Raw genomic sequence first — 13,659 nt, 5'->3', positions numbered from 1 at the left:
TTTATCTTATATTATGACTTTAACAGTTAGGCTATGATTCGCATCAAAAAATGTCACTTTGGATTTTAGATCTATTTTTATCACCTAGAGCATCTCATCTGTCAATATTTGATTAGAGGTCCTTGCTGCTTGAGACAGCTTTTCTCTGTCTGATAGATAATCTGAGGCTCTGAGACCATCGATTGAAGCTTCATCTCTAGGAGGGGAAAAAAAAAACCTAGAAGATAATTTTTGATTACACTTCAACCTGTGACTTCTGCCTTGTGCCCAACAGAAAGTCAGAATCATCTGGTCTTATCACAGCAAAGACAGACTACTCCTGTATTGATTTAGACAGAGAAGTTCAAATAGGTTCCAGCCTGATTATTTTTTTATAACATCTCATCTAAGGTTAAAGGAAACTATCCTTTTTTAATTTTTTTTTTCCCTTTCAGCCTTGCCGCTCACTGATATAACACAGCCATTTAATATGCTTTTGTAGAGTGCTACACAAACTATTGTAAGTTTTCTGTTCAAGCACTGTCTTTGAGGTGATTACTTCTTTACAATAAAATAACTGTCCCGAAGAGGAAAAAAAAAAGTGACTAAAATTTCAGTATAAGTCATATATAAAATCAGAAACTCAGAGATTAGTTGATTGGAGACCCTGAAAGGCCTTTTAGGCCTACCTGCTCTAGTGGCAAGTGCTTGTCTAATCTATTCATAAATACGTTTTTTGTTGTTGTTGTTGTTCGCTTTTGTTTGTTTGTTTGTTTTTTGAGGAGATTGAAGGACATTTCTTGATACCTTGGGAAAAAAACAACTAATATTTTCATCTAATGAAAATATTTTTCATTTAATTTCATCTAAACATCTAATATTTTCATATGTTCAGTTTATTTCACAAATCTGTTATAGATATTAAGTATCACAAGCATGTTTTCCCCACATACCAATTTTGGGTGCTGAAAATTGGGCATTTATTTAGGTACGTACCAATAATATAGGGGTAGATTTCCACCTTCAGTTATCCAAGTAATTTTTCTCTAAATCGATATCTTACATGTATTATTTACTTTTTCTTGTAGAATAATTTGTGAGTTCTTCCTTTTACTGACATATTTGGATCCTGGAGAATGTAAATTCATGGCCTAAGAACAGACACATGTTAGCTGATTATACAAAAGCAGTTGTGCATATTTTGTATTTATATTAATATGTACTATGTTGAAATTTGACAATATGCTAGATTTAAAGTTAGATTTTATGTCAGAGAGGTGCTCGTGAAAAGCTAAATGGAAGTGAAACAAATATGCCTGGGAATATTTAGCATAGACATAGAAAAAGAGTCAAACTTTGTCTGGTGCAAAAAGGAGAAGTATTATTATTAGCCAATACAATAGCCTTTATAGGACACATAAAAGCAAACTTATTCACCCTAAACATACTTGGAAATTCAGGTTGGAAATTAGGAGAAATTTCTTCTCAGAAAGAGCTGTTAGGCATTGGAACGGGTTGCCCGGGGAGGTGGTAGAATCACCATTCCTGGGGGTGTTTTAGGAAAGGTTGGATGTAGTACTTAGGGACGTGGTTTAGTGAGTGATATTGGTGGTAAGGGGGATGGTTGGACTGGATGATCTTGGAGGTTTCTTCCAACCTTTATGATTCCATGATTGTATCAAACAAGTACAGCCAATAAAAATTTGCCAGAAAATTGTGTCAAAGAACACAGCCCTGTAAATATTTACATTAACAGCTAAAAATTTGAATACAATATATAGATAGTGGAAGCCAACATAGGACTCAGATATATATTTTAAGTTCCTGAATTTAGCTGTAAGGATGGAGAAATGATAAGTAACCTTAGTAGCCATAAGTGTCCCAATGAATATATATCAGAAATGCTAACAATTATTGGATGATTAGTTTCTAATTAGTCTCTCCTTTGGGTTTACGAACTAATGACCTGATTAATTTTGACCTGTGACTTTGTCAATTATGTATTTTCCTTTTATATCTCCATTTTTGAAACAAATTCACAGTATGAGCAGTTTGTTGTTTGCACACATACCAGAAATGCAATCACCTGCCTTGACTGGAGAGTTTCTTTCTTGTGAAAAGCAATATTGTATCCACTTCAAAAAATCTAAGATTTCCTTGCTGATTTAAATTTAGATTCACCTGCTCTGTCAAAAGCCTTGGAAAATAATTAATAACTTACATTTGTTGACAAGAATGAGAAACAATTGTTGGCTTTAATCAAACTTCATGTTGAATCTGGGGATTTTTGAAACATGAAGCTCAAAGCAGTTAGCAAGAAGAATAATCCTACTCAGGTTCATGCAGACCCAAAAGTTGCCAGCTGAAGAATATCAGTTACTTTCACTGTTAGCACAGTAATGTTGAGTTGTGAAATAACTTTTAATGAGAGTCGTTATTTCCCAGCTCCTTGAAGAAGAGGTTGTTGGGTATCATGATGGCGGTTATGAGCGTAGCAGCAAGAGAAGGTAAAAGCAACAGGAGAAATAAAATTAAAAGAACTTGGCTTTTGAAGATAAGCAAAGATGTTTATTGTGGCAGATATGCACTAAACCTTTTCTGAGCTGAGATTTAAAAGATGAGCAGAATTACTATGTAGGAAAAAATATATTTAATTCACTTTTGTTATTGCAGGAATTAAAAACATTTTAAGTGACGTTTAATGTGTTGTATATTTGATTTCTAACTATAACAATAAACAATGTTAGTTAACAAACAGATTTCCCATTTTTAACTGATACATGAGTTACGTATACTATATTAAAATATGGATGACAAAGCAGCAGTTAAATAAATATCAAAGATCTTCTAGCTGTTATGGCCTGGGGAGCAGCTAGAAGAATAAAAGTCAGTTCTCTTTCTGTGTACTAGGCAATCATGTCCTAGAAGAGAGAATTGGACTAGGGTACTTTTTTCTGTCCTTCTGTTTTTCATTAATATGTCAAATACATCAGTCATGAACTTTACTCTAAATGCAAGGAAATATTATCTAGATTGTTAATCATTCAAGCCACCTTCACATCAAAAGGCCCATGGCATATTTTTGCTTTTCCTGAATATATTCTATTGCATTTGTATCATGAATTTCTTTTTTCATTTGTGTACTTCTAGTTATGTTGTATCAACTAAAGTCTTCTGATGCTTTCCTGTGGAATACATTTTCAGACTGCCTTGCAAGATGAGGAGGTGATGTTACAAGGGTAGTAAACTGGCACACATGGAGATTGAGGTCAAAATACCACTCACTTTGCTTGACAAACTGAGCTACCCAGGACCTGACTGCCACACTATTTAGCATTACAATTAAGCCAATGGTATAGTAGTTTAAAGCAAAGCTCCTGCTAACTTCTGTTGCAGATGTTACTATTCACTATGTCCCTATATCAGGATCATAGGGCAGAAATCAAGAGTTCACTAATTAGATGTGCATATGTAATGACTATCTATGAAAAGGCTATTTTAAATTTCTTGTTCATTAGCACATTAAGAATTCAATAGCTAAGGAAAGAATACGATTTAAGATTTCATTCAGCTGCTTTGGATCTTATATGGTTCTCGCATTCTGCGAGGAAAATACCTGATGGCCTCAGTCTGAAGCATTCTTAGTGCAAATGAAATTTATTAGCTACAGTAAAATTGTCTTTTCTAAGCACAGAAAAAATGTATTTTTAAAACAGATCATTTGGACAGACTTCCACAGGCATGACTAGCACATGATTTTTATGAGAACACCCCTTGCTATATTTTAGCTGCCTGCCTGAAAGCACAGAATTTCTATAGTTAGCCAAATAACAGTTGATAAGAATCAATTGTCAATAAGAATTTCTGTGTTCAAGAAGAGAGCTGTCATTATATAACAGCTACTTATAGCTAACTAGGCAGGAAATTTATTAATTTCACTATTCTTGCGTGTAAAGATATGTTGAAAGAAAGCTGAAAGGCTTTTGTATCACCAAGGAAAGCTGGTTTAATTTAAAGGTGAAAAAGTATGTCAGTTGTATGACAGACTGATAGAACAGCCAAACTTCAAGGAAATGTCTAGCAGGTATGCTTATAGCCTTAGATTCCAGGAAGCAGCAGCAACTAGGAATCCAGTACTTTGATGATTATGTTAGTCCAGCTTTTAAGAAATATTCTGATGCTGTTATGCTTTTGGAAGAGACTTTCATAATCTAATGCTTTTTTTTTTTTTTTCCTATCATGACAAATATATCCCTTAGAACTTTCCAGAGAAGTGCAAATTTTTCTTTAATCATGCTCTGAACTTTAGTAAATATTTTTTATAGAATGGTCAAGAAATCCAAGATAAGTTTATGATAATTTGTTAAATTTTGCTGTGTGTCATTCTGTACTTAATACTGCTTTTGTTTTGCACAGTAAATAACCATGTAGCCTAGTAAGACTCCAGAAACTTTTCTTTACATTGCTCATAATACTGTCGTCTGCTGTTTGTATGTTTCCCCAAACTCAAAGGCTGCCTTTCTTTTCTAATAGGACTTACAAGATATCCCCTTACCTGTGTCTATTTGGGTAAAAAGAACAGTCTATTTGGGAAAACTTGGAAATTTGTACCTTTGTAGAAATACCTTGCTATGGTTATTTAAAAACTGAAAAGTACAATCAAAGGTGTTCAGGACTTTCCCTGGTCAGCCAAAAACTAGAAAATATGAAATGATATTGAACATCAAGAAGCTGAAATATGAGTACAGAAACAAAGTAAATATCAGTAGAGTTTCACTTCTTCATCTTTATTTAAATATTTAGAATATATGTTTAAATGTATAGAATTTCTTCATCTTTATTTAAAATGATAAATTCCCTCATTTAAAAAAAAAATGATGAAAGCATAAATTGATACACAGAAGATTCTGGTCTCTTAAGCAAGTGCTCATTCTCTCTTTCTCACTCTTTTTTTTTTCTTTCCTTTTTTTTTTTTTTTTTTCAATTTTTGAATATCTGGCAGAATGTAAGTAAATGGTAAAGAAGACATATCAGGATAGCTAGGCTTTAGCCATTCCCCATTCCCTGGTGTATATAGGCTGCGTTTTCCAATGATTCAAGTTCAGCTCCCACATTTATGAATAAGAATGTTATTTCAGACATCTTGTGAAGAAGTGATCTGAATGTATCATTTCAAAAGGAGAAATGCATTGAAACAGATTACTCTGTAGATTGCACTGTAGATATGTATCTGCATATATATCGCTTCAGTCTTATTTGAATGTACAGATTCATGCACAGTTGATTGCATGAAGTTCACTACAAAATTCAGCAGACATGAGTAGTCATGCACCTCTTGAGAGAATTGGATGTTTCAATGGAAATGCAAATGAAAGCTGTTTGGAAAATACAGTGTTAATACTTTTATCTTGCTTTAGGGAAAAACATTTTTGTGATGCATTTCTGCATGGCTAGCACCAAAAAGAAGCATATGAATTTTATTTTTCAAACAAAACTGGAAAACTACGCAGAAGAAAAAAAAAGTCATTTAGTCAAAAACACTTCAAAAACTTTGAGATACAACAATGGTTTTACAATTAAATGGTTTTATAGTTTCATGTACAAAGGAATATTTTTTTTTCCCTGATTAATTTAATCAAATCTCTTTTCTGGTGTTTACTGAAGGTCACTCTAAATTTGATCAAGTTTTCTTTAGACTATACAGTTGTCAGCTAATGACAAATATTTTTTCCATATGTTTGTTTTAATTTCTCTCTCTAATATCTTTTTGATTTGGATGATTGACTTTTAGGAAGGTGTTTTCTGTTCATTCTGTATTAAGTTTCAGGTGGGACTATGCATTCCAAACAAATTCAATGAATTACAGATATACAAGGTAAAACTACTCAAGAAGTATTTATATTTGGTTCTGAGGTTTGTAGACAGGTATTCTGTACGTTTGGAGAAATAGATATATCTTTACTAACTATTATTTTTGAGCTAGCGAGATGGAGATTTTTCCATAAAAATTTTATTGCATACATCAGTCTATATTTGCTATTATATTCTCTAAACTGTTGTAAACACAGTGAGAGCAGCACCTTTTTCAATGCAGCACCTTTTTCAATACATGTTCGTGTAAATTCAAGAACTTGATGCACCATTTCTGCATTTGAAAGTAACATAGCTGCAGTTCTGATGTTGTGGTTGAAAGATGACAACACAAGGTGTACAGTAGGAATAGATGAATGACTAGCATTTTTATGCGTGAATTTCATTGTTGCCCTTGCTCCCTGGCTAATCCACTCAATGTCATTCTTGACTCCTCTCTATTCTTTTTTTTTTTTTTTTGCAGCTCAGTAATCTTTTTTTTTTTTAAATTTTATCATAAGAATCCACCCTTTCATCCTTTCTATTCACATCCTTGTGGGCATTTTTTTCCCTTCTTTCTTTGTATCTAAAGTTTGAATACTCAAAATGTAGTCATCTCCCATACTTATCTCTTTATTTGAAGCAGTGTTTTTCTCCAGTTGCATATCTCTTGCCGAATCAAATTCAAGCCTTTTGCCACATTGTCTAATAAAGAGTATTGCCTCAAACTAGTAACTACCTCTTTATCTTCTCTTGCTTCACATTACTGGTTTGTTTTTCAGTGCTACTACTGTTTCCTGTAACATGCGGAGTCATTCTATTGTATCATCTTACTACAAAGTCTTTCTAAAAATACCTGCTTCAAGAAAACACCTTAGTCCTTTTTTCTTTTTTCTTTTTTTTCTATTTTTTTTTCCCCAGAACTCCCAGTTCTTATATTTCTGCAGCAAAAGTCTCTGAAGGCATGTACAGAATATTTTTTCTTATTAGCAGTGATATTTATAAGTTAACATGCTAAAATGAAGAGTAAGTGATGTGACAAAAGACTGGCTGAACTGGTAACATGGGTTCAGATTCTTTGACCCTGTTTTGGTTGTTTTCCCTGACCTGCTACATTAGTTTTACAGCTTCAGCTGTTTTAGATGTAATGATTTACAAAACATAGAACATCAGCTGCCAAAAAAATGTCGGAGAGAAATAATTAATGTCCTTTTTTAGTAGTGAGGCCTTTGAGTGCTGAGGCTTTTTTTTTTTTTTCTTTACTCTTTCAGGCATGAGTTATTCTTCGGTATGTTAAATGAATATGCTGTCGGCCCCTAGATTTTCATCAGTAATGAAGACTAAGAGTAAAAGGCCCTGATCTGAAAGAAAACCTAAATGATTCTTCCTAGCAAAAGAGATATTAAAGGAAACAGGAGAGATCTAATAAATGAAATCTCTCCCATCTTCACCTTTGGAACGCCTAGTCTTAGATATGATGTGCTCCACACAGCATCAGTATTCATGACAGGGATAACTGAATTAATAGCACTGAAAAATGAATTATTCCGTAGCATAGATTTTGTGTGTGTGTGTGTGTGTTTTCCTACTGTGATCTTTTTAAAAGAAAAAAATGAAAATTCTTGAACTTTCTTCTCTACATTATTTTTTATAGGATTTAACTTCATTGTGTTTGTCATTTCCAACTGATAAAATATTCTTGCAGTGCTGCACAATGTTATAATGACTTCCTACTTTTGATGGATAAATTACTGTAAATGTTTATATGGTGGAACAACTATATTATCCATTATTTCTTTGTCTTCTAGATTGCATTAGGGAGCTTCATTCCTGTGTAATAGTCTGTACATATTATAACATGAAATTGAGGGGAGGAAAACTACAGTTGGGATGAACTAGCTGATAGAACTTTTTTAATTTTAACAATGGAGGTTTCTTGAGGAGTGGTGGTAAAATGTTTAGAAAGAAAAAGGTGTTTTTCCGTTTTGCTTGAAATAAGGTTAATCTATTAAACATCAAATTTGCAAAAGTGATTTTCATGTGTATCAAAATTTGGGATTTTCCTTTATCAGGGTATTGTAAGTACTGATGTTAGCTTTAATCTTGAAAATTCAGTTATCCAAGTTGGTTGTTGAATGAACACCAAAACTTCCAGTTAAAACATTTGTGTGGGTTTGTTTCACAATTAGTCTGTTACTCTGTATTTTTTAGGAATTTTACTCCATCACTCTCAGTGGGATTGCTCAGTCCCAGCTAGGCTAGTTCTTTCATACTTCGTGAAGATCTGACTTATATGAGGCACAGCAGTGCAGACCTATGCTGTTTTGTGTGTTTGCGTATGTCTGTATGCTTTATTTATATTTATACCTTTTCCCCCTTAGATGTCAAATTGCTTCTAAGAGAGAAACAAAGCAAGCAGGTATACGCTGATCACTTTCCATCAGGAATACCTCTGGAAGACTGGCAAAAAGGAAGCGGAGATGACCACATTGTCAGCTGTGCTGTAAGAGTTACCAGGTAACACTGTGAATTGTGTAGTGCACGGCTGTGGACAATTCCTACTTCCAGATCACAGTATACAGCTACTGGTAGTTAGCACTGCTTTGGTGTGCTGCAGACACTTTGTCTTTACACAAATCACACAGACTATATCACTCAAGGATTTAGCATTTGCACATGAATGCAAACCAACCTGCATGAACAGCTTCTTGGAAAGGGGTGATCTCATTGGGGGATTTTTATTATTATTTTGAATCTTTTATGATAATAAAAATCCTTCCTTTGAGATGGTTAGCAGTGAGAGAAATGCATCTTACTGGAGTCTTGGCTTGGCACTATGCATTTATAGGTGATCCAGCACACACTATAGGAGAAAATGAATGAAGGTGATGGAAGGCAGAGGGAAATACAAGGGGATTACAAGGGAAATAGATGGGAGGCTTTTCTGAGGTCAATTCCTGAGCTAAATAACGACCGAAACATCAGCTCTGGAACCCAACAAAGTACACAGGAGAAAAATCATTGTTTTAAGTGAGTTTCAAGTATTATTTCAGTTTCATCTTTAGGTTTTTACAGGTCTCCTCTCATTAGCTCACATAAGCATATTCCCAAAACTAAAGTGAAATATGAGATATTTGAAACTTCATGTTGTTTATTCATGATAAATATGCCTAATACTATGTTACCTTAGCAGAAATATCTGTGCTCTAATAGCAAATGTCTATGTTCAAGCAAATGAGGAGATACAATCTTTTCTGGGAATTTATAGGAACAAAGCTGGAAACTTAGGCCCTGAAGGGTTACTGTGGGCTTTTCTGCTACAGATCAGCTAATCTGTGCAATGGATGCACTCTGCCATCTAGATATCTTAACTTGTGATAATATGAAGTGCAGTTCTGATGCTTCATTCTGTATAGCAATGACAGATGTGTTGTTCACTTATTTATATGCATCTATTAATATATAAATGTATATATTTATACAGGTATGCTTTATATATTTACCATACTATATTTCTATAGCTTTTATTTATATTTATGGGAGATCGTTTATGTACCTTCTTTATATATATGTAGAATCACAGAATCATTAGGGTTGGAAAATACATCCAAGATCATCTGGTCTAACCACCACCCTACTACCAATGTCACTCACTAAACCATGTCCCTAACATAAATGAGACTAATACTGTGATACTATGCACTTGAACTGTGAACAAATAGTTGGAAGATACACAATTTGGAGACAGAGTGCATTAGGACCATAGAGATGCGTGCCAGTGGATATGCCTGTATACTCCACTGCTATCTCCTAAAGCACTGCTGTTGTGAGTTCTCTAAGTTAAGGAATCATGATCACTTGATCACCTTGACTGTAATAGTCACTGTGTTTTGAAGCCAAAGTATGACCAATATGAAAAGTAGCATACATGCAGAATAAGATCTGAATGTAACTTTGAACTCAAGAAATTTAGTTTTATCTGTTTTCTTATATGGCTGTGGTCAAGACAAAAATACCACCTGCAGGTTCAGATAACACCAAGCATTTTAATACTGTTGAAAGGTTATGTTGCATATTATTTTTCATGTACAACAGTAAAATTTAAATGCGAAATTATTCAGAGAAATTGTAATTAGGAATTGGTGTTAGTGAGAAAATCTGGCCATTTGTTGTCGAAAGGAGTTAATAAAGATTTTTTCATTCTCTGCTATATCATCAAGCATACATTTTTACAGCTCTTATTCTCTTATACTGTTATTCTGTCTGCCTCAAAGTAAGGTTGATCATTTCTGTTCAGAGGTGTATCTAAGTCAATAAATTGAAAAACCTTACCAAATCTTTGGCCTGTATAAAAAGATTTAGTTTTACTGCCAATAGCAATAGCAAAAGTGAAAAAGTTACATCTTAGCAGCAAGAGCCTAAATAAGTTGTTTGAACTAGAAATGGTGTTCACCAATGGTATTTTGATTTAGTGTAGAATATTTCTCTGTCAACTGCTTATTTTTATCGTCAAATCATTATTTGTGCTATTTTTAAAAAGGTTTGTTTTTTTTTTAATATGTTTTTTTGCATTAACTTTCTGGTTATTATATTTATTTATTTACTTATTTGTGTGTCTGTGTGTGAAAAAACATGATTCCAAGGAAGAAAAATTTTGGAAGGTTATCAATGAGGGTTGAATGGAAAAAAATTATACAATTTCTACTCTGGCTGCCAATATTTTGCTTGCCTGGTATAGTCATAAACAAAAATTTATGAAAGATATTTTGGTCATTAGTTCCTGGGCCTATAAATGGTAAGGTGTCTTTATGTTTCTGAGGGCTTGATTTTAGAGGATTAGCATGTGAAATTTAATGCTAAGTAGCACTCTAAGCCTTACAGTTTTATCAATTTCTTAATTTACATTTCAGCTTAAAATTTAGTTTTTATGTAAATACTCTATAAATATACACAGTCCAGAACGACCACAGTAAAAGATTCCTTTTGCATTAACAATGCAGCTCAGGAGCTTTGTGATAAATGGTGACATGTATATGCTGATCCCTTCTGGAAAATTGGAGCAATTCATGACTTTGCCAAGAATTTGACATGCCACCCTAAATGTTTAATCAGGGGTGCTGTGACATTCAATACTCCTTGTTTAAATATGTCAGTCTAATTTTTATTAAACCTCTTTAAAATGAAATAATCTGCTTTCGGAAAAAAAAAAAAATCACATGACTGAATGAAGCTAATGCTATTAATATGTTTCTCAATGGGTATGATATAAATAATCTAAAATCACCCATGATCCTCACTTCACTGAGCACAAACTTCCCATCTAAAAGTTTTCAATTGGAATAGAACTCAGAGGAGTGCTGTGTAAAATTAATGATCATGAAGCAAGGCTCACAGAGCATTAGTAGTCAGCTTCTGCCTCGGGTGTGAGACCAGGGAATAGATGCCATTCAGTCATCTGAACAGAATTTCTATGATAAAATCTGTCCTTCAAAATACCATAAGAACCTAACAGGGACTTTCCAGTGACTTTCATCAGTGTAGTCTATTCCAGCCATGGAAAATACATATTGGATTTCAGATAAGGGCCAGAGAAGCCAACTAAAAATAATAGTTATTAATCTGTTGGTGCTGATGCTGCAGATTAAAGGGGCTATACGTGTAATTTCTAATCCTGGAAAACTTTGCTTGTATGTATTATCTCTTAATTTTTTATATATAGCTTGGCTTTAGTTTAGTGAGACTAGCTGAGTAATTTGGGAGAATTTACAGAATCACAGAATCATCTAGGTTGGAAGAGACCTCCAAGATCACCAAGTCCAACCTCTGACCTAACACTAACAAGTCCTCCACTAAACCATATCACTAAACTCTGCATCTAAACGTCTTTTAAATTTAGGATCATTTAGGACTATGTCTGAGTTAAACTTCACAACATGAAAAGTATTTTTATATGATTATTTCTCATTCATAATGATGCTCTTACTGGTGTTTCTCTAGTTTGTTTCTTATATACAGCTTACCTGCTAAAGGTCTTTTTTTTTTTTTTTTTTTTCCAACAACATTCCCAAATTCACTAAGCTGTTCACATAATAACATATGTAATTGAAGTTCTCAATAGCATATGAAAATAGGGGTTTAGCTTAAAGGGAAAAGAAAGACCTTTACAAATATTTCAGAGCAAAAGTCAGATACTTCATCTTTGCTTTAGGAATAATGCTGAAATTTGTTCAAAGCTCAGTGTTTAAAACTAGCATGCTTGGAGACTCTTCAGGCCAAGTCAGAGAATAATGCTACTGCTAGATCTAATTTATAAAACATTTGAGAAAATAAGAAGAAAAGAGTAAAGAAACCTCCAGACAGAACAATTAAATTATTGACAAAATAATAAAGTTAGACTCTAATACTTTGACCAGCTCTTGACTGTAAAGCTGTTGGCATGCTCTTACGCCATTTAAATTAACACAAAATTACAGAATTCCAGTGTTTGCCAGCATTCCTTTCTAAGTAGAAATAACATACACTTGCAATACCCAGAATCCTTTCTAGTCACAGCAGTATGTGATTAGTGGCAGAAAATTTTGTCCTATGTTTTCTTTGTTGTAATGCTGTGCCCCAGGATATGTATAGCAACACTTATACCCAGACATAATATTCACCTGTGCTGTTTAGTGTGAACAAAAGGTAAGACCAAGTATTATCTCCCAAAGTACAGGTTGCTCTTCAAAAGAAGCATCGGATTCTCTGGAGCTTTCATGGCTCATGTGTATCCATGTCTCCTTTGAGAATGTTGGTGCCTAACTCCAGAGATTCAGCGGTTTAATTTAAAGAAAATCTTTATTTCATTCCTCACGGTCCTGATTCAGCAAGAATCATGTGATAGAAATATGCTCAGGAATGTATTGTTTGTAGATATAATATACACAATATAATTTTATAATGTAACTGTAAAATAAAATATAATGGAATAGCTGGATAAATAAGAACATTAAAACATTTCCATTATTAAAAAGAACAAATTTCTAATGGAGGGAGGTTTGGGGCTTTATAAAGTATAGCAAACTCAACTGTCCATAGCCTATCTTGCATAAGGTGTAGTAAGATACTAACTTTCTTGTCACTGAGCACTGGTAGGTGGATCTTTAATCTTCAGAACCCAGTAATCGTTCTTGTGTCACCAGGAAGTATCAGTACATCCAGCAACCTACTGAAGTACTCTATTAACCCAAAGAGAGAGCAATTAAAAATGGAGAAAAAAAAATATAATTTTTCTTAAAGTTTTAAAGCTCCTTTTGTCATGTGACTGAAGCTTTAGATTAAGATTTAATGCACAAATGCATTCTTTTTCTTTGCTAGAGAGGAGATTTCTGGAAATTATACTATGAAAATTCTAGAAAATTGCAGCCTACATATTTTTTTTTTTTTCCTCTAAAATTTCCTGTCTCCATTCTGTGACTGGTTTTTGCCAGAGAATGTTACCATACCAGTTACCATGGTTAAAACATGGCCTTTCCATCAGTCTAATCCATCACTGGAAATCACAGCTGAATGAAGGACGAGGAGGCTTTAATGTAGATCCTGAGGGCATTATACCATTAAGGGTTGCTGAGGCCATTGGAAGAAATTATTGTTAATTGAGATCCTTCTTTTCCCCTTTCAGCACTTTTAATTTTCTGGTTCTGTGTTTATATGTAAATGTCATAATTCTGGAACTCATAAGTATTTCCAGGTAAAACCAAAGACGCAGCACAGTTCTTGATAGGGTCTCTTTTGGGAATAGTAGAGATGCTTGACTATGGGCAAAATGGTGTTAGATTAGTATCCAAAGCTATC

At 33.7% G+C, this 13,659-nt stretch overlaps 1 long non-coding RNA gene across 1 annotated transcript in view; it reads left to right on the top strand.

Moving 5' to 3' along the window:
- The first annotated feature begins 8,216 nt into the window (after window positions 1-8,216).
- LOC121069889 overlaps window positions 8,217-13,659 on the top strand; it is a 65,724-nt gene continuing 60,281 nt past the window's right edge. The window contains exon 1 of the long non-coding RNA XR_005819723.1: window positions 8,217-8,346. This is a non-coding gene — a long non-coding RNA (uncharacterized LOC121069889). The remainder of the gene's footprint in view (window positions 8,347-13,659) is intronic.

The sequence above is a fragment of the Cygnus olor genome, chromosome 4 (assembly GCF_009769625.2).
Source record: "Cygnus olor isolate bCygOlo1 chromosome 4, bCygOlo1.pri.v2, whole genome shotgun sequence".
Classification (NCBI taxonomy): Eukaryota; Metazoa; Chordata; class Aves; order Anseriformes; family Anatidae; genus Cygnus; species Cygnus olor.
Note: the sequence above shows the minus strand (reverse complement) of the source record. Positions and strands in the feature narration are given on the sequence as shown.